The sequence below is a fragment of the Mustela lutreola genome, chromosome 1 (assembly GCF_030435805.1).
Source record: "Mustela lutreola isolate mMusLut2 chromosome 1, mMusLut2.pri, whole genome shotgun sequence".
NCBI classification, from domain to species: Eukaryota; Metazoa; Chordata; class Mammalia; order Carnivora; family Mustelidae; genus Mustela; species Mustela lutreola.
This window is the reverse complement of record NC_081290.1, coordinates 163,602,404-163,630,187: the sequence shown is the minus strand read 5'-3', so window position 1 is coordinate 163,630,187 and position 27,784 is coordinate 163,602,404. Positions and strand designations below refer to the sequence as shown.

Here is a 27,784-nt window from a genome sequence, read left to right as displayed (position 1 = left end):
GGGGCGGGGCTTGGGGGTGGGGCTCGGGGGCGGGACTCGGAGGGGCGGGGCGGGGGCTTGCAGAGAGCAGCTGGGCACGCCTCTGGGCCTTGGGGAGAACGGGTTCAAGACCTAGCTGGCGCTTTTTCTCGGACCGTCTCGGTGCAGGCACGGAGCGGAGCCCGGGGCTCTGGGAACAAAGGGTCGGCGCCCCGGGGAAGAAGGTGAGAGGGACCACCGCGCTCCAGGGCAGCCGGCGCTGCAGGGCTTCCGAGCCAGGAGCGCGGGTTGTCGGGCTCGGAGAGCCGTCGGGCGATCAAGTCCGGGAAGGACGCCGAGTCCGCTCGCGTAGGGGATCTCTGGGCGCGTAGGGGATCTCTGGGCCCCCTGGCTCGGTCCCAGCCTCCATGCTTCCCAGATAACGCTTTCCTTTCCAGCGGGTTTCTTGCGTCCAGATCCCTTCGTTGTCTTCACGTCCGTCCACTCGGACAGACGCTGGCCCTAGTCACTGTTTGTGGCCTGTCGCTCTCTTCCGTCGCTGGGAGGAGCCCGGGAGCCACTGACCGAAACCTCCCCGCTCCTTTCACAAGATAAAATATGGGACCTCCAATCTTTGCCCTATGCAGCGACTCATCCCCTCTTCCAGTGGCGGGATCCTGCCCCGGGCAACTCTTCGGTGCAGGGAGAGAGACCGCCGCAGGAAGCCAGGGGGGTATTTGACTGATTTTAGGTAGAGGCTGGTGCGTCTGTCGTCTGTCGGGTCCTCACTACTTGACCCTTGCCCCTAATCTCAGGCCTGTTCCAGAGTCTCTAGAAGTCCCAGAAATTAGTTTTTATGTGGGTGACAGAGGTCCCCGGTCCAGCAGAGGACAGGGAGGTGAGGAGGGCACTTACTGTCCTCACTGCTTGCATTTTGCTGATAAATACTCCTTATGTGTGCCGCCACCCTGAACTTTTGCCACCTGCATTCCAAGATCACCATTGTTCTCATATTCTTTCTGGTCATCTTGGACAATCTGGTGGCTGTGCTGAGAATGCCTTGGGAAGTGGCAGCCCAGGCAGCTGGCTACTACCCTTTGGGGACTTACGTGATATCTGGGTGGCCTTTGACATCCTGTGTTTCACTGCCTCTGTCTTGAACCTGTGCCTCATTTGCCTGAAGCACTCTCTGGCCATGGCTGGCACCTCCTACCACCAGCAGCACGAGACCTACCCATGGCTTCTCTAGTGACCATTGATTAGCCTGGCTGCTGTCAGTTCTCCTCTCCCTCATCCCTGTCCAGCTGCACTCTGGCCTCAGCAGATGGGGCTGGTGGCGCAGGGTGGAGTCCTGCCCGTCTGTACAGAGCCCTCTAGATATGTTCAAAGATGCAGCCCCAGCCACACATGGCCACCATGCAGAATGTTATAAGGTGAGCCATGGAACTAGCCCGTGGAGTTTGGGAGCCTACAGGAATTGAGTCTCAGGTTACGGTCACTTCTGTGGTGTCAGGGATACCCTGTGGGATCTGTATGGTATTTTGGTACCATATTCCTCTGAATCCCTAGACCCTCTGTGGGTTATCTCTTTCATCGCTGTAACTAGTCTTCATGGCATCAAGGCAATCCTCATCCCAGAGTCTTACTGGACATGGCATGTAGTCCTTGATCAAAAAGACCTTTTCTAATTCCTGAAATCCTTGAAGGGAATCGAAGTCATTGATGGCACAGCTAAAGCATATGCTTTATATGCAAATACGCTTTGGCGCTATAGAGGGTCAGTGACTGAAGACAGAGAAAGTGGACAGGGTAACTTTGGAGGGGAGGGTCTAGGTGTGTAAGGGGGTAGGGTGGAGAAGTGGGTGAATTGATAACACTGATAGAAAGCGTTATCATTTGGCCAGGAGCTGGCTCTGCCTCACAGCCTCTTTCCTTCCTTGCTGCCGGGGTGTAGTCTGCAAACTGAGTTTACCACAACTGGGTGGTGGTGGTAGAGTTGGTAGTGGGGGATGGTGGTAGTGATGGTGAGGATAGTATTGGTAGTGATTGGTGGTAGTTATTGTGGTATTGCTGGTGACTGGTGATGGTGGTGATGGGTGTTGTAGTGGGGATGGTGATAATGGTGCTAATGATGATAGTTGGAGTCGTGGCAGAGGTGGTGATGATGGTGGTGGCCATAATGAAGATGGCAGTGGTGATGGTGGAAGGATGATTGGGTAGATTTAGGGGTAGAACCACCAAAAAGTAGGAGAGAGAGTCAGAACTTTAGAGTGAATCAGTGTCATAGTCCATAGTTCCAAGATGGGGAGTCAGTTGACTGAGGTCACCCTGTGAATGGGGGACCAAGAACAAACCAGGAACCCAGTGCCATGACTCATACTTGTATTGGGGACATCTGGACTAAAGGCAGCTCCAGTGCCCTGAGGTCTATCCCTGGCCAGTGGGCACGGTTGCCATGCAACTGCTGGCATCCCCCCACCCCCCAGGCATGGAGCTGCAGAGGCTAGTCTTAAAGCATACCTGGCCAAGCCGTAATTCCTGATTTGCTCAGTAGCATTCAGTTCAGTTGGCCAACTAGTATCTGGGGGGACTTGAGGGACTGAATCAAAAAGCAATAAAACTTTGAGGTGAGAGAAGAGGATCATAGAACACAGGGATGCTATGGCAGGAGGTCTTAGAGGGAGAGCTGGTAACCTTAGACCTGAGAGGTGGGCAGAAGTTGTATTTCTGAGGGCAGCTCTGTCTGTGGATCAACTTTTCCCAGTGCCAGGCGAGAAACAGGCTGAGGGTCCTCAGAGCCAGCTTCTGCGGGGACAGCTTGTTCCCATGCTTAGCCAGGACCATGACCACTAAGTTAACCCTGTGACATCCTTCCCCTCCCTCATAGGGTAGAGGCTGGGCAGGCAGGGTGCAATGGCCCCTTCTACTTCTGTCTAGAATTTATTTGGAATGGTGGAGGAAAGTTGGCAAGATCTAGGGCTAGCAGCCAGACCTGTGATTTTGTGGCTTTGGACTCTGGGTCCTTAGCCAGAGGAGGTCAGTAAAGCCTTTGATCTGGCTCTTTCAGAGCTGGAGCTCCCAGATACCTCACCTGCACATCACAGAGCTGAGGGGGCTGTGGGGGGGGTGGTGTCCCATCTTGACCAGTCCTAATGTGCAATGCAGTGTGCTAGATGTGTTATGTGGGTTTCTCATCATTCAGTGTCCATTGCTAACCGAGGCCCAAAGTATTAACCTATCCCCAGGTCACAGATAAAGAAACCACTAAATAGAGATAGTTAAGTCAAATTGTATTTATTTGAGAGACAGCAAGAGAGGGAACATAAGCGGGGAGAGTGGGGGGACCTGCTTCCTTCTTACATTGATGTAGGTAGGGATCTCCCCTTTCGGTGCCAAGTACAGACGTGTGTGGCCCCAGCCTGGCTTTTATGTTGTTCTGGGGGCAGAGGTGCATGTTGGTTGTCACTGGGGTGGGTGGGTGGTTGGAGCTGCTCATATTCTCACTCGGGCAACCGTGGGGGCAGCTGTGGGGGCAACAGTGGAAGCGGGAGAAGAATGAGGCACAAACCAGTCCGCTGCAAGAGAAAGGGAGCAGGGGACAACAGTGGAAAAGACCGCTGCCCGAGCAACTCCACAGTCTCACTTTATTAGATAGGAACAATAACCCAGGAAGAGGTGAAGGTCAAACATTAGTCACATGTCTTGTGGACAAACAAGAAGGAGGGTAAAGTTGATAGTTAAACAGGCACATTTCAAAGGACTCCTAACTAACAGCAGGCGCTTTTGGGGAGGAGAAAGGAGAGACAACGGAAAAGGAGAAAGGAAGCTGGCGCCGGTGTTCCGCCCTCAGGGCCGGCTTTCCCAGCTGCTCTGCTTCCCCCCCCACCCCCACCCCTGAACTAGCGGGGCAATCCCAGCTGCTCATGCTCAGCCTCAAGGTTGTGTATCGTCCTTTCCCCCAAAGACCTGTTGCTAGTACATGTTTTTCTTAAGGCCGTATCTGAATGTGCTTGGTAACTAGTAAAATCATCCAGGGTTTATATTTTAAGTTAATACATTGTTCTGAGAGGCAGTTGCAGTGGGCCACCTTTCCAAGTGTACCGGGATGGGCTGGCATGGCCCCATGTGGTCAGGAGACCAGGCATCCAAGCTCTGGCTCCATCATTACCTGGAAGTGTGAGGTAAGGCAAGGCACCTGCCTTTGCAGAATCTTCCCAGGCAGGTCCATTGTCTGTGAAACCTGGGTTAAATGTACATCAGGCCTCCTGGCCCTGAGCAGGCATCTGTCCTACTGGCCTGTCCCCTTCCCTGGTGAGCTGGGCCCTGTAGGGGTTAGGCGCAGGTTGAACGGGGGCCTGGTGGAAAGCTGCCCAGAGTGAGAAGGGGACAAGGCTGTTCTTGGGAATGTTCTGGCCACTTGACTTTCTGGGGCCTCTGGCTTGTCACAGCAGTCGTCAGTCCAGGCAGCTTGGGTGGACGCGATGCGGCTGTTGTTGAGAAAGAGCGGGGTGGGGGGGGAGGCGGTGGAGATTGCCGAGGGCTGTCCCTAGACTGCAGGAGGCTTGGTGACTTCGGGAGGGCCTTCCCTGTATCGTAGACACGCTGCCTCTCCTCGCAGCAGGCATGCTGACCCAGAAGGAAACTGAGTGGTGAGGAGGAGCCCGAGGAGAACTGGGCTTGGGGCCCCACACAGAGCCACACCAGGAGGCCAGCTGGCAGCTTTGAGTTCAAGTCCTCCAAAGACTTGAACTCTGGCTCTGGATGCCTCTCTGTGAAGCTAGCTGTCTTGACCCAGAACTCACCTTCAGTACCCTGCCCCAATTCTCCGGTTTCCCATCTGCCTGTGTTGGGCTCAGGACCTGGTTTCTTAATGGATTCTGGAAACAGTTTACTGCCTTGTCTCTTGCTTGGGTGAGAAGCCCCTTGAAGCTGGCAGCATGCTTTATCTTTCTCTTATATGAAACTTGATGTTTCTCTTCAGAAAGCACTAGAAATACTGGTTTGAGAGCATGGTGGGGGCCAGGCTAGGTGCTGGAAATGAGAAGAATGGCCGTCGAGCAATCAGCAGAGACCTGACAGTATTGCCAGAGCCACTCAGCCCTCAGAGGAGCCCCACGTATCTTTCCTTTCTGCTCTCTTGCCTCCTGTCCTTTTCAGGGGCATTGAACTGGGCTTCTGGAGCCAGAGCCCAGAGTGTTTGAGAGCTGGCTCTGCCATTTATCGGCTGTGTGACCTTGGGAAAATCACTTAACTACTCTGTTTTAAAAGATTACGTCTATAAAACGGGAATGATGATAGTACTACCATCCTGACGTTGTGAGGATGAAACGAGCTAAGTGAAGGGCACAGAGGGTGCCTGGCATGGAGTCAGCCAGTGCCACACGTGTAAGCTGCTCTCCAACCCTTGTGGCAGCCTTGTTGCCTCCTGGGGCCATCCTGGGACCCTGTGTTTTCTTTGTTCACTTGTGGAATTTTCTTGCTGGTGAATGATTACATTGGATGTCCTAACAGATACGTCAAGTAGAGTGTGCATTTTTTATTTTTTAAGAATTTATTTATTTATTTGTTTGAGAGAGAGCAGGGGGTGGAGAGAGAGTGAGGGGTAAAGAATCTCAAGCTGACTTGGCACTGAGTGGAGCCTGATGCAGGCCAGTGTAGGACCCTTGCAGGCTTGATGTGGGGCCTGATCCCGTGGCCTTGAGATCACGGCCTGAACCAGAGCCAAGAGTCAGATGCTTAGCGGGCTGAGCCACCCAAACCCCCCGTGGTTTGTTTTAAATAGTGCTTGTAGGGGCATGAACTCTCACATGCTTTTCTTGATCTCTCTGTCTCTGTGTCCGTCTTTGGTGTTTTGCTGATAGATTTCTGATTAAAAATATATTAAGATCTACACAGTCAGGTGGTGTTGACTAATGAATACAAAGATATTTTAAAGAATTAAGCAAATGAGAGTCTGGATTTTCATTAAAAATTCATAATTACGAGCAGTTCTTTTTTTTTTTTTTTAAGATTTTATTTATTTATTTGACAGAGAGAGATCACAAGTAGGCAGAGAGGCAGGCAGAGAGAGAGAGGAGGAAGCAGGCTCCCCGCTGAGCAGAGAGCCCCATGTGGGACTCGATCCCAGGACCCTGAGATCATGACCTGAGCCGAAGGCAGCGGCTTAACCCACTGAGCCACCCAGGCGCCCAATTATAAGCAGTTCTTGACAAACATCTGTAGTATGTTGCAAATTCACTCCCAAGGTTGGGGTGGGCTGGATCACATGATCATTTCTCTTTTTTAATTGTACATTTTCCCCCTTTTTTTTCTTTTGTTTTGCTCTGTAGCTTCAATAAAGCAAAAGAGATACAAATTTGCCTTTGCCATCCTTTAGCGATTTTTTTTTCATTTGTGCTCTATGTTGGATAAAGTTTTTATATCATTATTTTTCTGTGATGATTTGGATTATATTTCTGCCCTTTCAGTGGGTACCCTCGAATTTTTAACTTATTAATGATACACTTTCTACCAGATTCTAAAGTTTTTCCATCGTTCTGTCTTTCCCATTCAAGAACTTAACGATGTTCTAGCTACGAAGTGAGTGCCATCCTTGCCCAGCTTTTTATTGTTTTCAAGAACTTCCATTTGGCTTGAAGAAATGAACTTCTTGGGGCAACTGGTTGGCTCAGGTCATGATCTCAGGGTCCTGGGATCCAGCCCTGCATCAGGCTCCCTGCTCAGCGGGGAGCCCGCTTCCCACCACCACCCCACCAGGCGCGCGCACACACATACCCCCATACCCCCAGCCCCACCGGCCTCTCTGCCTCCTTGTGATCTCTGTCAAATAAATAAAGCCTTAAATTAAAAAAAAAAGAAGAAGAAGAAGAAATCAACTTCTTATTCTGGAAAGGTTTAACTATACATAATATTAGGGAAAATAACATACCCATCACCCAGTTTCAGTAAAGATCAATACATTGTTGGTCTTGTTTTACCTATAATTTCTCCCTTTTCTTCTTCCCAACATACTTAAAGATTCTAAGGCAGGGACACCTGGGTGGCTCAGTCCCTGAAGCATCTGCTTTTGGCTCAGGTCATGACCCCAGGGTCCTGGGACTGAGTCCCGAATTTGGGCTCCTTGCTCAGTGGGAGCCTGCTTTTCCCTGTCCTTGCTGCTCCCCCTGCTTGTGCTGTCTCTCTCTCTCTCTCTGACAAAAACAAAAAAAAAAAAAAAAAAAAAACTTTAAAATTAAAATTTAATATTTAATAAAATATTTAAAGTCTTTAAATAGAATCTTAAAAAAGTAAAAAAACAAAGATTCTAAGACATCTTACCGTTTTCTCTACGTACACTTTAGTATGAGTCTTTACCAGATGAAAAAGCAAAACTATTAGGTTAAAAAAGAAAATTCAGTCAAGTAAATGTGAAGATTTAATTGGCTTTATTAACTGATTCATGAATCAGACAGCATTCTGTCTAGCAAGTAGAGGGGAATTCTGCTGAGCTAAAGAAAGGAAAGATTTTTTTTTTTTTTTTTTTTTTTTTTTTTTAATTTACTTGACAGAGACAGAGATCACAAGTAGGCAGAGAGGCAGGCAGAGAGAGAGGAGGAAGCAGGCTCCCTGCCTCACAGAGAGCCCGATGCGGGGCTCGATCCCAGGACCCTGAGATCATGACCTGAGCCGAAGGCAGAGGCTTTAACCCACTGAGCCACCCAGGTGCCCCCAAAGGAAAGATTTTTAAGGGCTGAAAGAGGGGTGCCTGGCCGACTCAGTTTGTAGATGATGCAACTCTTGATCTCGGGGTCCTAAATTTGAGCCCCTGTTTACTTACAAAAGTAAATAGAGTTTAGAGTGCATAGAGTTTACTTAGAAAAAGAGTAAAGACAGAGGGGATAAAAAGAAGAAAGGAATTTATTAGCAGGGAATGGATTGTATAGGTAGGGTTGCCCTTCTAAGGGGAGTGGAGGGAGTCTAGCAGTCAATTTCCTAGTATTGACTAGAAAATTCCATGTTCCCTGGTTAAAGGTTACATTCCTGGGGGGCTGAAACTGCAGTTTGGTTAGGTATTGGTTTACTAGCCTGCGCCCTTAACTTAAGCGATGTCATTTTGGGTGTTAGGTTTTCTTCTTAACAATTCCTCCCTTTTGATCAGACTCTCAGCTTAACCAAAAGATGCAATCAAAATTTGAGTCTTCAGCACCACTCTCATCTACTGCCTTATGAAGTTCTCATAGCTTTTGTTCCTTTTTGTGTTATCCACAGGTCATGCATGATGTTTTTGTTTCATCTCTGTGATACCTACAGTAGTAGCACTTCAGGGTACGTTCTTCGTGCCAGCCATCCCTTTGTTCCTTTTCTGACACTTCCAAGCAAGGAGATCATTTGCTGGGTGGTTAGTGACTGTGAACATGCATTTAAAGCTTTGGAGAGAACACAGCACACCAGGGAGGGGATTGTGATTACGATGAGCAGGCTAATTCCCAATATTTGGAGGGCACTTTGAAGCCGTAGTCCCCGAGACCCAAAGCAATCAAAATGAAATAAGTGAAAGAAGGACCCCAAGGAACAAGTTGTCTTTTTAAGCTAAGTGGCTTGTTTTGTGATCTTAAGTAACTGACTTTCCGTTTCCCCCAGAAGTGCTAATTCAGGTCCACGAAATGGTGTTGGACACAGCACAGACGTCTCCCTGCTCCGCCAAAAGGTAGCCAAGGGTTTAGCCTATCATCCAGAACAACTTAGGCCAGAGAATCTAAGGCTCTTCACTGGGTAGCTGTTGCTTTAGCGGCAGATTCTGCAATAATTTTAAAAATTAAGAAGTTAGCCCTGTTCACGTTTATCCCTAGCCAGGGAAGTAGGGACCCATCAAAAGGGGTGAATCCTAAATCATGGAAGTCTCCCACTAGGTCTTTGTGACCAATGAGATATCTTATTTTGCTTGGGAAAAGTTAGAGGTACAGTTGGATTTTTCTTTTAGGCTGAAAGAAAAGATGACTTTTAAAAGATTTTACTTTTTTGAGAAAGAGAGCAAGAGTGGGGTGAAGAGCAGAGGGAGCAGACTCTCCTCTGAGCAGGGAGCCTTGTGCAGGGCTCGATCACAGGACTCCAGGATCATGACCTGAGAGCCAAAGGCAGATGCTTAAACACCCGAGCCACCCAGGTGCCCCTAAAAGATTATTTATAGATCCCAGCGGTTATACCCCTCTTGGTAGTGGCCTGGGAGCCAGAGATGAGGCCTTTTCAGATCAATGGCAGAAAAAAGGAAAGAGAAGACCCAGGTTCCATGTTTAAAGTATGAAATGTGATCTGTCATCTTGGGCAGAAGCCATATTCTTTGACATCTGCTACATGAATTTGATTTAGAAGTCTCCCACCATCTGTACACGACTGGGTATCCAGTGGAAACTTACTTAGCTGTGTGATGTGTACCCAAGGCTTAGTAACTTTTTTTTTTTTAAGATTTTATTTATTTTTTATTTATTTGGCAGAGATCACAAGTAGGCAGAGGTGCAGGCAGAGGGGGAGAGAGGAGGAAGCAGGCTCCCTGCCAAGCAGAGAGCCCGATGCGGGGCTCCATCCCAAGACCCTGGGATCATGACCTGAGCTGAAGACAGGCTTTAACTCACTGAGCCACCCAGGCGCCACCCCCCCCCCCCCCCAAGGCTTAGTAACTTTTAACTTTATAGCAGTGATGAGAACAAAGGCAAGAGAAATGTAGCCTTATTAACTTGCTGATAAATCCCTGAGACACACAGATTGTAACATTCCTATAGCTCCCTCAAGGACTTCCTTTAATGTTTTACTACTACAGCTTTGCTCTCGTTAGTGTTACCTTCCTCTGATAATCATAAACAATTCCCCCAACCAAGATACATGTTATCAATCATCTTTCAAACATAAGGCCCACTGACATACATCTGAAGGATCTGATGACTGTTTTACTAGACAGTAGCCAGTAACCTTATCTGAATAGCCCTGAGCCTCTCAAGGTCCTAGGAATCTTGCTTCCAAATTCCTTAGAGACTTACGCCATCCCTAACCCCCACTAACTATAAATACGTAACCAGTTATATCTCACAGTCCCACGACAGTTCTTCCCGCCCATGGGTCCTGTCCCTGTGCTTTAATAACAGCACCTTTTTGCACCAAAAATAATTTTTTTTTTAAAGATTTATTTATATGAGAGAGAGAAAACATGAGCATGGGGCGGGGGCGAAGGAGAAGCAGACTCCTGGCTGAGCAGGGAGCCCCACGTGGGGCTTGATCCCAAGACCCTGAGATCATAACGTGAGCTGAAGGCAGACGCTTAACCCAGCTGAGCCACCCAGGCACCCAGGAATTCTGTCTGGGCCGTTTGCTTACAGCCGCATATCAGCAGTATTAAGTGGTGAGGAGTGCTTGGTAAAAGTCCTTTCCAGTGAGGCTCACGGGCAGTCTTTTTCTGATGACCTTTTCAGAATACTCAGTCACCAGGCTCTAAAATGTGACCAGAAAGATCCTTGGAACTTGTTGATGAGGGACTTGAGCAGAAGACATTAGAGACTTTAAGTAGCCAGTCATACTAGCTTGAGACAACAGGGGATCGTCAGAGGGTTTGTACACTGATAGAATCCCAAGAAGTTCACAGAGTTTTTCCTCGAAGTTCATACCATCTGTCCAGTGAAGTGGGTGGCTCAGTCACTGGAGGTCATGGGGCTCTACCCCAAGTGAGAAATTAATGCCCTTTTAACAGTTTTTTGCTACTATGGGGATCATCAGCCTTATAGCAGGGGAAAGCTTTAACCCATCTAGAAAACACACAGTAACAAGTACATACTGATAACGTAGCTGGGGTATAGGGGTACAAGAGCATCTGGCTCCAGGGGAAGGGTCCCAAACACCAGTTCAACCACTCACCACGGACAGAATGCAAAGGCCAAGGAAACGAGTGGTGGCGAAACAAGAAAGGGATTTCTTTCGGTGTGGCCAACACTTGGAAGACAGCAGATAGAAAATACTACCAGGTTTATGTAAGAAAAATACAGGAGAGGGGCACCTGGGTGGTCCAGTGGGTTAAAGCCTCTGCCTTTGGCTCGGGTCATGATCCCAAGGTCCTGGGATCGAGCCCCGAGTTGGGCTCTCTGCTCAGCAGGGAGCCTGCTTCCTCCTCTCTGCCTGCCTTCCTGCCTCTCAAATTCTCTGCCTGCCTCTCTGCCTATTTGTGATCTCTGTCAGTCTAATAAATAAATGAAATCTTTAAAAAAAGAAAAATACAGGAGAAAGGTTGGTGGGTTGGGTAATGAAGATAAAGTCATTGCTTGAGGGGGTAGTCTTAGTTCCCATCTGGGGATCCTTTGCCCTCAGGGTCATTTGCCTGAGTTACGACATAAGCTAGACAGAAGAACTTAATCAATTAGAAAATTTGAGGTCAATATGAAAATTGTCGGAGTCCTTGTTCAGTAATCTATACCAAGGGCACCTGGGTGATTCAAACAGTTGAGCATCTGACTCTTGATTTCAACTCAGGTCATGATCTCAGGATCGTGGGATCACGCTCCATGTCGGGCTCTACGCTGGGTGTGCAGCCTGCCTAAGATTCTCTCCCCCTCTACCCTAACCCCTCCCGTCTAACCCCCCAGTCTTCCTCCCACACACTCACTCCCCCCCTGTTAAAAAAAATAATAATCTATACCAAGAGGCCATTGAGTGAAGTCCTACTGTAGTTGTTTAAAGGATTCAGAGGGAGGAGGTCTGAGCCCTGTGGGAATAAAAACAATTTTTTTCAGGATTAAGGACCTGACAAGTCAGACATTGGCGGTAGATGGTTTTTGTTGTTTTATAGAAGTCTTCGCAAGGATGTCTACTCATAGTTTGAATCATCTTAAGTGCGCTATGGAGAGTGAAGGAATGCAAAAACCAAAAAATGGAAATTATCAGGGAGCCAGGAAGAAGAACCAAGTTGCTGTCTTAGGTACTCCTACCCCAACTGTCTGTTTATGACCATTGTTTACTCACCTTAATTTCTCTGACTCAAGAGCAGACACACTTGCCATGTCAAAAGCCTGGCCATGGCATGGCCATTGGGGGGGGGGGGGCGTTTTTGCAGAAGCAGAATATGCCGCAGTGTTCGTAGATCTGTCGCAGCCTTTTGCATTAACACCAGTGATACATTGAAATTTCTTTCCCAAGACTCTTTTTCCACAAACCTTCTACAGCTTTACAGCTTTTCTTTTTTTTTTTTAAGCATTTAGATTTTGTTCTAAGTTTTTTCTCTTTAAAGAACCAACCTCACTTTAGGACCAAATTACTTTCTTTTCCTCCACAAGAATTCGTTTTTATTTCTCATAGTTTTTCTTACCAAAAACATACATCTTACTTTCCTTGCATAGATTTGTTTCTTCTTGTTATTTCCAGTAGTCTTGAATACACTTACTAGAATTTTTAACTCTTAAAAATCTTAAGTTTTCATGAAAAATAAGTAATAACTAATTATGAACTGTAATACCAGGATTTTTTATGATGTATTTTTTTATTCATTTGACAGAGATACAGAGACAGAAAACACAAGCAGGGGGAGAGGCAGAGGGAGAGGGAGAAGCAGACTCCCCACTGAACAGGGGCCCAATGTGGGGCTCAATCCCAGGACGCCAGGATCATGACCCAAGCCAAAGGAAGATGCCCAACCATGTGAGCCACCTAGGCACCCCAATACCAGCATTTTTGATTTGTAAATTTATAAATTTATTCTGTAGTTTCTAGAAGCATATACCTTTTTAAGTTTTCTAATACAGCATTAACACATTCAATTATCTTTTAGTTTTTTATAATGAGAAGCCAACAGTAGATAAACCTTGACGTGGGAAACAAAGGCAAAAGAAAATTTGAATTTCCTCAATATTTACAGCCCGTTCACAAATTCTTGAAACAGGCAGAGAACATTCCTCAAGGAACTTAGCTGCCTCAGTGCTAATCCCTTGCTAAGGGCAAAAGGCAATCTTAGCTTAACACTATCCTGACCCCCAACAATCCTATGAATCTCCTTTAACATATAAAAATTCCTTTTGAAACAACTTTTATTTATACCCCAAGACACATGTTGGCAATCCGTCCCCAAGCATATGAGCCACCGATATATATCTGAAGGGTCTCGTTGTTACACCCGAGTTTATGTGTCCGAGAGACCACCAAGGAGCCAAGCACCGATGCAGTCACACGAGGTATTTATTTGACAAGCTTAAGCCTGGGCCCAAGTATACCCAACACAATGGAGTAGGGCCTTGGACCCCAAACCAGATTACAGTCAAGAGTTTTTAAAGGCAGAGTAGGGGTGGACTGGGCAGTGGGTGAGGACAAAGGGGATTATGGATGATGTAAGTCTCTAAGGAATTTTGGAAGTGAGGTCTCCAGGACCTTGAGGGGCTAGCTGTTGTCTGGGAAAAAAGGTTATTCATTACCAATAATAAAAATCTTGTGAGACCCTTTAGATGTATATCAGTGGGTCATGTGCTTGGGAATGATCGCTGACACTATCTTGGAGGTTTAGAGATAAAGTTTCGTATTTCTCCTATCAAGTATCCTTGTTAGTGAGATTTAGGTTTAGAAGAAATTTTACATTTCCTTCTGTCTCAGCCTCTTTCAGTTTTATGGTGGGGAGGGCGACCTTAAGGCTTAAAGAACTGAGTTATTTGCCTCTGGAAATGTGCTATTGTTAAGAAAGCTTCTTGGTTGTAAATCTCTAGGACATTGGTAAACCAAGAGAGACTCCTGTCTTGCAGGATTGTGATCTCTGCCAGGTAACTATTTGCTTTTCCCCCAGGACAGCCAGGGGTGGCTGAGGAAAGTCTCACATACTACCAAGCAGAGGGGAGCCAGTGGAGAGGGGGTGCAAGGTGCCAGCCTCCGCTTTGCCAAGATGTCTGTACTTATGTCAGGGCTAGACTCGAGGTAGGTACAGCCTTGTTTTTCTTGGCCTCCACACTCATGCCAAAGGTTTTATATAAGACAGAAAAAATGACCTTTTCCTAACAATAGCTAGCCCCCTAAAGGTCCTAGAAACCTTGCTTCCAAAATTCCAGAGATCTGCACTATCCCTAATCCCTCCCAACTTGAAAGTATATAATGGGTAGCTCCTCAGGACCCCGGTGTAGCCCTTTCTGCCCTCAGGTCCTGGCCCCCACGCTTTAATAAAACCACCTTTTTGCACCAAAGACATCTACAGAATTCTTCCTTGGCAATTGGCTTTGAACCTCAACACCCTTCTTCCATCAAACCCATATTTGGTATTTAATGTTGTGGTATTTTGTCTTAACTTGGAAATGATCTAGACATTTAATGAATTTGACTTAACTCATCATTTAAACTCAACTTGGCAAAAACTTGAAGGTTTTAAGTCACGAGAAAGATTTGGGGAAACAGTTGAAGTGGATCTAAATACGACTGAAAAGTTTAAATAAACTTTCATCTTGTTTACATTTATTTAATTTATTTGTTCTTAATAACTATGTTTAGATTACCCATGTGGACTTCATTAAACATTAGCCAAAGTTAGCCATTATCCAAAGCTCTTATTTTTTGTTGTTGTTGGGAGATCTTATAAGACACAATATGAATTCATTTGGCTAGGTAAACTCATGTAGAATAAGTCTTCTATTTGATGTTAACTTTAAAGATATGTCTGTTTTAATCAAACCATCAACCTTCAGCTAGATTTTATATCGAATATTTTCCCAGATCGTGTGAACTGGAAAACCATTTGGCTTAGTTTCTGTCTGAGAGTTTTAGAATGCCCAGTCCTTAACAGCGCTTGCCTTCAAACCAGCTACACAGAGCTCTTCCACAAATTAATTTTAGCAATACCATCTGGAGGTAGAAAAATATCTCTCATTTACACAATATATATATATATATATGGACATACACACAAAAACAGATGCAAAGGACCTCATAATTTCTAATATTTGTGGAGAAGATTTTTAAGATTTGTATTTTACCTGGTGTTCAACCTGAGGTTGTGCTAGACTTTGGACACAGGTGCCCTTTTAGCAGATTGTATTTTAAAAAGGCCTCCTCCTCCTCGTCTCTCCCCTTAAGTCTCAGATGATTGTGGGCTTGTGTTTACATTTCAAAAGAATGAGAAGGTGTACAAGTTTAAGGGACAAAAAAAAAAAAAAATGTAACTTAGGTCAATAGTTTACAAGTCTTTTTTAGATAAAGGGAACTTTCGGGATTGGTAAAAGATAGGTGAATTTCACACTGCCTTTAAAGCTGATCCCTGGCCCCCTCCCCCGCCAAAGATTTGTAAAATCAGGATAATTGTTCTCGGTTCCTCAGGGAGTTGGGTTGTAATTTGAATGACATCCTGGGTCGATCCAGTATATCCACCAGCATTATCTTCAATTTGTTTCTTTTCTCTGGCTACATAGTTTTACTTTTAAATATTTCTGGCAGTAGTGAATACCGTCCCCCCTTGGGTGTAAGATGGTGCCCCAAAGAGGGTACAAAGGATATTATCTTCCCTAAACCCAAAGTCAGTCCTGAAGATCGCCAAAGAAAGAACCAACAACTTGCTTGTCTCAGGGAAGCGGAAAGCCAAGCTTTCAGTTATGCAAAGTGAGATCCTGAGAAGACAAGGATCCCTAATCCCTAAACAATGGGTTGCTTTTGGAAAGGAAGGACAAAGTGCAACTATTTTTTATGTCTTACCTGGGCACTAGAGACATTCAGAAGAACGGAACCTGGTGGCCTTTTTCACCCTTCACTGGCTTCTACCAATTTTTCCAGGACCATCTCTGCAGGCTCTGGTATCTATCAGATGTTCCCCTTGGCCATGAAAAGGAATAATGTAGCAGTTTATCAGAAAATGCCCTGGTTTTATCACCTCTGGCAGGGGCTCTGTGAGGGCCCTCCTTTCAAGGTAGATATGGTGGGGGTCTGTAAGACCATTAACTTGGCAGCCTTTTCCTATGGCTGTGTAGCCTTTCTAAGTGAAAAAGCAATTCAGGATGAGTAGAATGAGTTCCCAAAAGAGAAAAGTAAGCAGTAAGCATGACATCATTGTTTTGTCTTATTTCAAGCATCTCTTCCATTAATCTTCCTTTAGCCTTTGCAGTGAATCTTTCCATAAAACTATTTTGGAACTTTGAACATTTTTTGTAAGTTTCTCCTTTCCAGTTAAAACAGTTCAATTTGGGAACCCTGGCTTTCAGGTGCACTTCTTAAGTGATGTTATCTCGTTGGAATATTCCCCACTGTGGCTTTTGTAATTCTAGGTGGTTGGTTGTAAAATTCTGCCCCTTCTGTAGATATTCACAGCTCCTGCTTGATGAAGTTCTAGAACCTAGGTGAGGTTCGGTGGGCTGAGGTCCAGAGCCGATGACCAAGAAAGAATTCTTGAGACACCTTTGGTGCAAAATGGTGGTTTATTAAAGCATGGGGAACAGGACCCGTGGGCAGGAAGAGCTGCTGCCCGGGGTTGTGAGGGGTGGCAGGTTATGTACCCTGCGTTTGGGGGAAGGTGAGGGGAAGGGAGGTTTCAACGGAGTTTTCATATGCTAAAGAGGGCTTACAAGATGCCAGGACGTCCGGGCCTACCCGAGGCCTTGCCCTTGAAGCTTGATCAATGTTGTCTTTAGACCAGCTATTAACATTAAGATAGTTGGGAGACTTTTTGGTGGGATGTCACAATCCTGCTATCTATCGTCTTTGTTAGTGAGATTTAGGACATTTGTAAACCAAGGGAGACTCCTGTCTGGCAGGATTGTGAGCTCTGCAAGTTAACAATTTGCTTATTGTTCATGGCAGTCAGGGCTGCCTGAGGGATGCTACACATATGACTGAGGGGGAGCGGATGGAGTGGGGGGTGCTAGGCGCCAGCTTTTGCTTTGTCTTCAGCCAGCCTCGTGCTCCCTCATCACTGGTGATGAAGTTCTTGAACCTAGGTGAGATTTGGTAGCGAGGGCTAAGAAAGAACTCTTAAGACGTCTTGGTGAGGGGCGCCTGGGTGGCTCAGTGGGTTAAGCCACTGCCTTCGGCTCAGGTCATGATCTCAGGGTCCTGGGATCAAGCTCCACATCAGGCTCTCTGCTCAGCAGGGAGCCTGCTTCCTCCTCTCTCTCTCTGCTCCCTCTCTGCCTGCTTATGATCTCTGTCTATCAAATAAATAAATAAAATCTTGGTGAAAAAAGGTGGTTTATTAGAGCATGGGGACAGGACCTGTGGGCAGACAGAGATGCTGCACCCTTACCCTGAGGAGTGGCTGGTAATACACACAGGAGTTGGGTAGGTGAGGGAAAAGGGGGTGATGTTAGTCTCTAAGGAATTTGGGAAGCAAGGTCTCCAGGACCTTGAGGGGCTAGCTATTGTTGGGAGAAAGGTTATTCATTACTAGTAGTAAAAATCTTCTTGTGAGACCCTTTAGATGTTGTGAGACCCTTTAGATGTATATCAGTGGGCCGTATGCTTGGGAATGATTCTTGACCCTATCTTGGAGATCTAGAGATAAAGTTTCTCTTTTCTCCTATCAAGTGTCCTTGTTAATGAGATTTGGGTTTAGAAGAAATTTAACTTTATTTAGGGCTTGAGGAACTGAGTTATTTGCCTCTGGAAACTGTGCTATTGTTAGCTGCTTTATTGTAAATCTCTAGGACACTGGTAAACCAAGGGAGACTCCTGTCTTGCAGGACTTGATCTCTGCAAGTTAACTAGTTGTTTTTCTTCTAGGCCAGAGGTGCCTAAGGAATGTCACACATATTACTGAGGGGAGCGGGTGGAGAGGGGGTGCAAGGTGCCAGCTTTTGCTTTGTCCTCAGCCAGCCTCCTGCTCCCTCATCACTGGCATCTTAGTTTTTAGGCACGAAATAAGCAAGAGTACTAGAAGATGGTGTAAAAGGAGACAAATATATACCTTAATACACCAGCAATAACCAAAAGATGTCATTATGGCCTGGCCAAGAGAAGCCATGCGTACCACCAGGAATGCCTAACGTGGATTAAGTCGGCAGACTCTATCTGGGGACTGGGAACTAAACCCACAAACTGAGGGTGGGAACTGGGGATTCCAGCGTGGAGCTGCCGGCTGAACCAAGGGCTAAGTTACGAGATTTGGTGTGAGGTGGGGCCTGGGAACAAATGGTCAGGAAAGAATTCTTGAGACATTTTGGATACAAAAAAGTTGGACTTACTAAAGCGTGGGGGCAGAAAGAGCTGCCCTGGGATTGTGAGGAGCAATTGATGGTATACTTTTAAGTTGGGAGGGGCAGAGATGAAAGAAGCTTCCAGAAGGATTTTCTTTTTTCTCTTCTCTTCTCTTTTTTTCTTTCCTAAGATTTGAGAAAGAGAAAAATAGAGAGTGGGTGCACCTCTTGTGGAGGCCGAGAAAATTAAGGCCATCCCACCTCAAGTTTAGCGTTAGCACAAGTACAGCCATCTTAGCTTCGGCAGCCATATCAGGCCCCGGTGACCAGGGGCTGAACTTTACCCTGCTTTAGTTCCGGGAAAAAACGCTATACCCAACCCTGCAACACCCTGGCAACAGCTAATTAGCTTACTGCAGGGAAGTCTGAAATTTCCCCTCTACCCCCACCCCCACCCCAAGCCTCTTGTAATGACACATAGATCCCCCTGCCTTAACCGTACTCGGGGTCCAAGTCTCTACTTCGCTGCGTTGGGTATACTTGGGCCCAAGCTTAAGCTTGTCAAATAAATCCTCGTGTCATTGCATCAGTGTTGGCTCCTTGGTGGTCTCTTGGACACAAAAACTTGGGCATTACATTTGGAGGTCCCACCGAGATCTGAGAGACCCCCAGGACCCCGACCCAGAGGGTCCTGCGCTGGCTGGTGAGTGCACTCATTTTTATCTATTTGCGCATATACTTTGGGAACTCCAATCTGCATTTTTACCTGTAGGAATTCAACCTGTATCTGGGTCGACATTGGCTTAAGCAGATGCGCTGGTGGGCCATCGACTGGGGGTCTTGGGAGACGTCCCTTGCCCCCGCCTGGTGGACGAAGGCCTCATCTGTGAGGAGAGCTACCTGCCGTTGTGGTCGTTGGATTCTCCCTTAACTTACTTTCAGTTTTGTCTTCACGACCGCGCCAGATCGTTTGTCTGTGTGAGTGTGTTCCTGTTAGTTGTCGTAAGTGTAATTGTCTTGCTGTGGACTGAGGATGTGATGGGACAGACGCAGACAATCTGTCTGTCTCTGATGGTTGACCACTTCTCGGACGTCAGGGAAAGAGCTCATAACCTGAGCATGGATGTACGAAGGGGAAAGCTTCAGACTTTCTGCATGTTTAAATGGCCATCCTTTAATGTTGGATGGCCCCGGGAGGGAACTTTTCAGCTACCTATTATCTTACGGTTAAGGCCATCCTCTTCAGAGAAAAAATCAAACGGCCACCCTGACCAAGTGCTTTATATCCTGGTCTGGCAAGACATGATTGGGAACCTCCCTCCTGGCTTAAACCTTTTCTCCCTCCCAAAGCAGGACCTACATCCAAGATCCTAGCCCTACGGAACCCAACTCCTGAGTCTGACAAGAAAGTGGAGTCCAAACCAAAGACTCCGCTTTACCCAGTCCTTCAGGGCACTCCCACAGAGGACCTGATTCCCCACCACCCTACCAGCACCTCCCCTCATCATCTGTCTCTCCAGCAGAAGCATCAGGGGCTGCTGAGGGAGTGCCAATCCCCCTCCCAGATGGAGGGGCCCCCATGCATGGGCCGGTGGCAGGGACACGTACAGGCAGCCCCAACCCCAAACCTAGGACTGGCCGATTCCACTGTCCTTCCCCTCTGTGCCACAGGATCCCCCCGATGAAACGGGGGGACAGCCGATGTTATTTTCGCCATTTTCTACTAGTGATTTATACAACTGGAGAACCCAGTATGCAAAGTTCTCCAATAACCCAAAAGATCTTATCAATCTTTTGGATACTGTTCTTTTTACTCATCAGCCCACCTGGGATGACTGTCAGCAGCTCCTGCAGGTTCTCTGTACCACTGAAGAAAGAGCGAATCCAGGTGGAAGCCCGGAAGTCCGTCCTGGGTAAGGACAGACAGCCAACCCAGAACCGCGACCTCATAAATGCAGCTTTCTCCTTGTCTCGCCCCACCTGGGACTACAACTCGGCAGAAGGTAAGGAGAGGCTCCGAGTCTACCGCCAGACTCTAATGGCAGGTCTCAAGGCTGCAGCATGCAAGGCTACCAATCTGGCCAAGGTATATGATGTAAGACAGGGTAAAGATGAGAGTCCGGCAGCATTTCTAGAAAGGATCATAGAGGCGTTCAGACAGTACACCCCTATGAATCCAGAGGCCCCAGAGACCAAAGCTGCCATTCTTTTTTTTTTCCCTTTTTTTTTTTAAAGATTTTATTTATTTATTTGACAGAGAGAAATCACAAGTAGGCAGAGAGGCAGGCAGAGAGAGAGAGGAGGAAGCAGGCTCCCCGATGAGCAGAGAGCCCCATGCGGGACTCGATCCCAGGACCCTGAGATCATGACCTGAGCCGAAGGCAGCGGCTTAACCCACTGAGCCACCCAGGCGCCCCCAAAGCTGCCATTCTTAATGGCCTTTGTTAATCAAACTGCTCCCGGACATTAAAACAAAACTGCAGAGGATAGAAAGACTAGGAGAAAAGAGCTTACAGGATCTGATAGTGGTGGCAGAAAGAGTCTACAATAACAGAGAGCTCCTGGAGGAACAACAGGCTAAGATAAGTGACCATCAGACCCGGAACCCGGGTAAGATCCTGCTGGCCACAACCACGGATGACCCACATGAAAAACGGATGTCTCAAGAAGTTGGCTTCAGGAGCAGGTAAGGAGGACGGCCTCCACCAAGAACGCCCCAAATTGAATAAAAACGAGTGTACTTTTTGCAAGGAAGAAGGCCACTGGGTAAACGATTGCCCCAACAAAAAGACCAAAGGCCTTTGCTACTATCTTGGAGGTCAAAGATTTAGATGACTAGGGGGGTCGGGGTTCAGCACCCCTCCCTGAGCCCAGGGTAACCCTTCAAGTCGAGGGGCAACTGATTAAATTCCTAATAGACACTGGGGCACAGTACTCTGTCTTGCTACAACCTCAAGGGAAGTTGACAAATAAGACCTCATGGGTACAGGGGGCCACAGGCACTAAACAATATTCATGGACGACCCAAAGAACAGCGGATCTTGGCGTGGGCCAGGTATCCCACTCCTTCATGGTCATCCCTGAGTGCCCCTACCCCTTGTTAGGGGACCTACTCACCAAGATGGGAACCCAAATTAGTTTCCACCCTGAAGGGGCAAAGGTGCTGGATAAAGAGGGGCACCCGATCCAGGTGCTTGTCTTGACCCTCGAGGATGAATATTGTCTTCACCAGACGCCCCCAGCACCAGTGACTGACATTGACCACTGGTTGCAGGAGTTTCCCCAAGCGTGGGCAGAAATTGGGGGAATGGAGCTGGCCCAACATCGGCCAGTCATGTACATTGAACTGAAGCCAGGAGCAGATCCAGTCAGTGTCCACCAGTACCCCATGCCCCTCACAGCTCAGATGGGGATCACCCCACACATCTGGCGATGACTGCTAGACTCAGGCATACTGCGGCCTTGTCAGTGGCATGGAACACTCCCCTGCTGCCGGTGCGAAAGCCACATTCTAATGATTATAGACCGGTCTAGGACTTGAGGGAAGGTAACCGACGGGTGATGGACATGCACCCTACGGTCCCAAACCCCTACACTCTCCTCTCCACCTTGCCCCCAGGCAAGACTTGGTACACAGTGCTAGACCTAAAGGATGCCTTTTTCAGCTTTCCCTTGGCCCCAAAGAGCCAAGACCTCTTTGCTTTTGAATGGGCGGACCTAGAGAAGGGCATCAGTGGCCAACTCACTTGAACTCGACTGCTGCAAGGATTCAAGAATTCGCCCACCATCTTCGACGAGGCACTGCAGGAAGACTTAGGTGAGTTCTGTGCCAAGCACCCTAATCGGACCCTATTACAATATGAGGATGTTATCCTGTTGGCAGCAGAGGACCAGGAAACGTGCCTACAAGGCACCAAGGATTTGCTCCAAGTGACGGCACCTCTGGGATACCGGGCTTCAGCTAAGAAGGCTCAGATCTGCAGAACGGAGGTGAGCTACCTGGGGTACAAATTTAAGAGATGGACAAAGATGATTAACAGATGCACGGAAGGAGACCATCATGAGAATCCCATAGCCTCGAAACGTCCACCAGGTACATGAATTCCTGGAGACGGCTGGTTTCTGCCGATTGTGGATCCCTGGTTTCGCTGACATGGCTAAGCCCCTCTACGAGGCGACGAAACAAAAACAGGACTTTGTATGGACTGAGGCCATGAACAAAGCCTTCAGTGACCTTAAACAAGCCTTGCTTTTGGCCTCCACATTCGGGCTGCCTGATCTAACTAAGCCCTTCCATTTTTACATGGATGAAAAGGAAGGGGTGGCGAAGGGAGTCCTAATTCAATGCAGGGGCCCCTGGAAGAGACCGGTGGCCTACCTCTCAAAGTAGATGCCGTGGCTGCTGGATTGCCTCTGTGCTTAAAAATCACTGCTGCAGTAGCCACCATGGTCAAGGATGCAGATAAACTGGCTATGGGGCAGGAACTATACGTCACTACCCCGCATGCCATCGAAGGGGTGCTCAACCCACCCCCCGGACCGGTGGATCAGCAGTGCCCACTTGACCCATTACTGGGGCTTGCTTTTGAACCCTACCAGAATTTTGTTCCAGGTACCAACAGCCCTAAACCCAGCGACACAGCTCCCTAACCCTGACTGGGAAACCCCCCTACATGACTGCCAAGAAATCCTAGCTCAGGTGCACGGAGTCAGAGCCGATCTCCAGGACCGACCACTGCTGAATGCGGATGACACCTGGTAAACAGATGGCAGCAGCTTTGTCCGAGAAGGAGTCAGGTTAGCGGCTGGGACATCTGCCCAATGTGCAGAACTGATGGAGTTAATTAACCAAGGCACTAACAATGGGAGCAGGCAAGTGGATAAACATCTATACTGATAGCAGGTACGCCTTTGCCACAGCCCACATCCACGGAGCCATTTATAGAGAAAAAGGGCTCTTAACTGCAGAAGGAAAGACTGTTAAAAACAAGGCAGAAATCCTTGAGCTCCTAAGGGCCCTCTGACTGCTTAAGGCTCTGGCCATTATCCATTGTCCGGGACACCAAAAAGCAGACACGCCAGTGGCCAGGGGAAACAGGCTGGCCAACTTAAAGGCAAAAGAGGCAGCTCTTTCGGTGAACCCTGTCTTAGTGACCACACTGCCTGACCCAGGAGCACCGAGCTTGCCAGACAGCCCCAACTACACTGACACAGACTTAGAGTGGATCAGGCGTCTGCCTGAGACACAATGCTTACATGGCTGGCAGAGAGCTGCCGATTCCAGCATAATCCTACCAGAGGAACGGGGACAGTGAGTCCTATCCAAAATGTGTAAGAGTACCCACATGGGAACAAGAAAAATGGAAGAATTGGTGCGACATGCAAGGATCACCATCAAAGACTCCTGATCAAAGATCGGACACATGGTGGCAAGCTGCCACGCATGTCAGTTAACTAACGTGGATCTAACCCGGGCACCCGGCTTCGGGGGGACCACTCAGGAGCTTACTGGGAAGTGGACTTCACTGAGGTAGAACGTGGAAAATAAGGATACAGGTATTTGCTAGTGTTTATAGATTCATGTTCAGGATGGACAGAGCCATTTCCCACCAAACATGAAACAGCACAGACCGTGACCAAGAAGCTGCTGGAAGACATCTTACCGAGGTATGGTTTTCCTGTTAAGATTGGATCAGACAACGGACCAGGATTTGTCTCTCAGGTAACATAGGGAGTAGCACTAGCACGTGGGGCAGATTGGAAATTAAATTGTACATATAGGCCCCAGAGCTCAGGACAGGTAGAGAGATGACAGGACGTTAAAAGAGACCTTAACTAAATTAGCCCTGGAGACTGGCGGGGACTAGGTGACTCTCCTCCCCTTTGCCCTATATAGGGTATGAAACTCCCCATATAAGATGGGACTTACCCCTATGAGATCATGTTCGGTATCCCTCCACCTATCATTCCCAATTTAAAACCTGAGGTTTAAAATTACTGAGTTTGATGACCAACTCCTTTTCTCCCCCCAAATGTTAAAATGAACCCATGAACAGGTGTGGCCTAAGCTGAGGGCTCTCTACGAGACTGGGCCACCCCCGGGTCCCCATCGATATCGGCCGGGTGATTGGGTGCACGTCCGGAGATACCAACGCCAGACACTTCAACCTCGCTGGAAGGGACTCTACATCGTGATCCTGACCACTCCCACTGCTCTCAAAGTCGACGGGATTACTCCCTGGGTCCACTACACCCACGTCTGGCCAGCTGACCCACACGCTGTTCTCAAGGACTTCGTTCCAGAATGGAAAAGCCAGCTCGAAAAGGACAATCCCCTAAAGCTAAGACTGTGCCGTTCTCACTTACCCCACTAATGTTGCTTATGTTATGTCCCCCTCATGCCAGGGCCAATCCCCAGCAACCACTTAACCTAACATGGCAGGTAATAAGTGTTTCTACAGCAGAGGTTGTATATTCCCTCTCAAAAATTGCCCCACTACAGACTTGGTTCCCTGACCTTACTCTTGACCTAACAAAAATACTTGGGAACACCCATCTCCACGGGTTGAGAAGCCAACTATACAAACGGCATTTTTATGTTTGCCCGGGACACCTTACAGGATACTGGGCAAAACAGTGTGGGGGCCCTACCCACTTTTACTGTGCCAGCTGGAGTTGTGTCTCCACTGGCGAAATTTGGTGGACGGCCCCCTACAAAGATGATTTAATTACTCTTAAAAGAAACCACACATTACAGAGCTCTGAAACCAGTAATCTGATCACCCTAAAATTCACAGAGGCCGGCAAACTAGATACAAGATGGCAGATGGGACTTACTTGGGGCTTAAGAATCTATGACAAAGTAAGACTCGGTTATCAGGACCCAGGTGCAATATTCACCTTGAGACTCTCAGCCCAGAATAACCAGGTTAGCCTAGACCCAAACCCTGTATTAGCACCGCCCAAAACTCAGATAAATCCTGTTCCCCCTCCACTGCCCTCCCCTGTACCCACCATACCATCTGCGTCCGAGAGATGATCACTCCCATCCCGACTCCCTTCCCACAAGATCCTCCCTTCCTCAGCTCCTCTGAGCATCCACTTTGGGACCTGATGTTCCAAGCTTACAGGTTCCTCAACGCAACCAAGCCCAATCTTGACCAATCTTACCCGATCTTGCTGGCTCTGCTATGACATCCAGCCTCCCTTCTAGGAGGGAATTGTGATGTTGAGTCAGTACAACACAACCTCCAACCCTAATGCCTGTAGATGGCATCAAAAGACGCAAGGACTCCCTTTACAATCAGTGTCAGGTCAGGGACTCTGTACAGGCACCCTCTTACCCCAGTACCAGACCCTATGTAATGATAACAAGATCTATATCTAGCCTAGACAACCACCTACCTTCTCAAGATGGTTGATGGACATGTTCTACAGGCCTATCCCCGTTTTCCTGGTCGGGTTCTGAATCAGACAAAGGGTTTCTGTGTGCTAGTTCAGCTACTTCCTAAAATTATCTACCACTCAGATGAGCAGGTACTTCAGTGGTTGGAGGCAGGTACCCACAGACGAGATAAAAGAGGGCCCATCTCGGTGATCACCATCGCCACGCTGTTGGGAATTGGGTTAGCAGGTGCAGGGACAGGTATTGCTTCACTAGCCGTACAGAATTCCCATGATAACAGTCTCAGAGCAGCAGTCGATCTACACATAGAACGGATAGAAACCTCTATTTCCGCCCTCCAGGACTCCCTAACATCTTTGTCTGAGGTTGTCCTTCAAAACAGAAGAGGACTAGATTTAATTTTCTTAAAACAAGGGGGTTTATGTGCTGCCTTAAACGAGGAATGTTTCTTCTTCACTGACCACTCCGGAATCGTCTGAGAATCTATGGAAGAAGTCAGAGAAGGTCTGGCAAACGGGAACGGACACAGCAGCAGGGGTGGTTTGAATCATGGTTCAGCCATTCCCCATGGTTAACCACCTTGCTGTCCACCCTAGCCGGGCCTCTCCTCCTCCTCCTGCTTACCTTCGGGCCCTGCATTATCAATAGATTAGTTACTCTTGTCAAAGACCGAGTCAGTACAGTTCAGCTAATGGTGCTCAGACAGCAATACCAACCACCGGACCTTGTTGCTGAGACCAGCCTGGACCCACGATTGGCTCCTTCCTTAGGTTCCTCTGAGGGGGGGCGGGGATGTGGAGGCCGAGAAAATTAAGGCCATCCCACCTCAAGTTCAGTGTTAGCACAAACAGCCATCTTAGCTTCGGCAGCCATCTCAGGCCCCTGTGACCAGGGGCTGAACTTCACCCTGCTTCAGTTACAGGAAAAACCGCTATACCCCACCCTGCAACAACCCAGCAACAGCTAATCAACTTACTGCAGGAAAGTCTGAAACTTCCCCTCTACCCCCGCCAAGCCTCTTGTAATGACACATAAATACCCCAGCCTTAAGTAGACTCGGGGTCCAAGTCCCGACTCCGCTGTGTTGGGTATACTTGGGCCCAAGCTTAAGCTTGTCGAATAAACCCTCGTGTGATTTGCATCGGTGTTGGCTCCTTGGTGGTCTTTCGGACACGAAAACTTGGGCCTTATAGCGCACGGGGTCACACACACACGTTGAGGGAGGGGCAGAGGGTGAGGGAGAATCTCACGCAGACTTCCCACTGACCACAGAGCCCAAGGCAGGAAGGACTCCGGGCTCATCCCACAACCCTGAGCTAAAATCAAAAGTTGAACTGAAATCACACAACAAAAACTTAATGATGTACTGTATGTTCGCTAACTGAACATAATGGAAAAAAAGAAAAGGGAGTCAAAACAACTGAGCCAGCCGGTGCCCCTCCATAAGGATTTTCGTATGTTAAAGAACACTTAGAGAATGCTAGCTAATGTTGTGTTTTGCTTCTATCAAAGCATTAACATTAGGACAGTTCAGCAGCGGGTGGGGGTAGGGGGGTGGGGGGGTGTCACCTGGGTGGCTCAGCCCATTAATTGTCTGCCTTTGGCTGGGGTCATGATTCTGGGGTCTGGGGATCGAGTCCCACATCGGGCTCCCTGCTCTGCAGGGAATCTGCTGCTCTCTGTCGTCCTCTCTCATGTGCTCTCTCAGATAAATAATAAAATCTTTTTTCTTTTTTTTTTAGATTTTATTTATTTATTTGACACACAGACAGCAAGAGAGAACATAGGCGGGGGTCGTGGGAGAAGGAAAAGGCAGGCCTCCCCCACTGAGCAGGGAGCCCGTTCCTCGGCTCGACCCCAGGACCCTGGGATCGTGACCTGAGCCGAAGACCGATGCTTAACGACTGAGTCACTCAGGTGTCCCAATAATAAAACCTTTTTTAAAAAGACAGTTGGGAGTTCTGGAGGAATGTCATACTCTGCTTGTCTCAAATATTTGTCTGTGGACTGGTTCTCGGTTAGAGGTTCTTGTTGGTGCACACGAACTGTGAACCCCAGACTGGAAAGCGATGCTGTCTGCAGAACTCACCAAGGGCCCTGGAACCATGAACTCAGAAGAGCTCTCAAGATGCCACAACTGTTCCTCATTGTCCCCGAATGCCATCAGAAGTATACTTTGGATCCCGACAACTGCTACCAAATCTGTTAAAACAAAATTCATCCAAGTACATTTGAAGATTAATGTGCCTTAAACAATTCAATAGTTCATGAATCGAGCAGCATCCCATTTAGCAAGTAAAGGAGAGCTGTGCTGAGCTAAACAAAAGAA

At 47.8% G+C, this 27,784-nt stretch overlaps 1 long non-coding RNA gene across 1 annotated transcript; it reads left to right on the top strand.

The window, feature by feature from the left end:
• Positions 1-45: 45 nt before the first annotated feature.
• Positions 46-26,596, top strand: LOC131834060 (uncharacterized). The gene is made up of 3 exons (XR_009354733.1): positions 46-203; positions 19,872-19,963; positions 24,107-26,596. It is a non-coding gene; the product is annotated as an uncharacterized LOC131834060 (long non-coding RNA).
• The last annotated feature ends 1,188 nt before the right edge of the window (positions 26,597-27,784 follow it).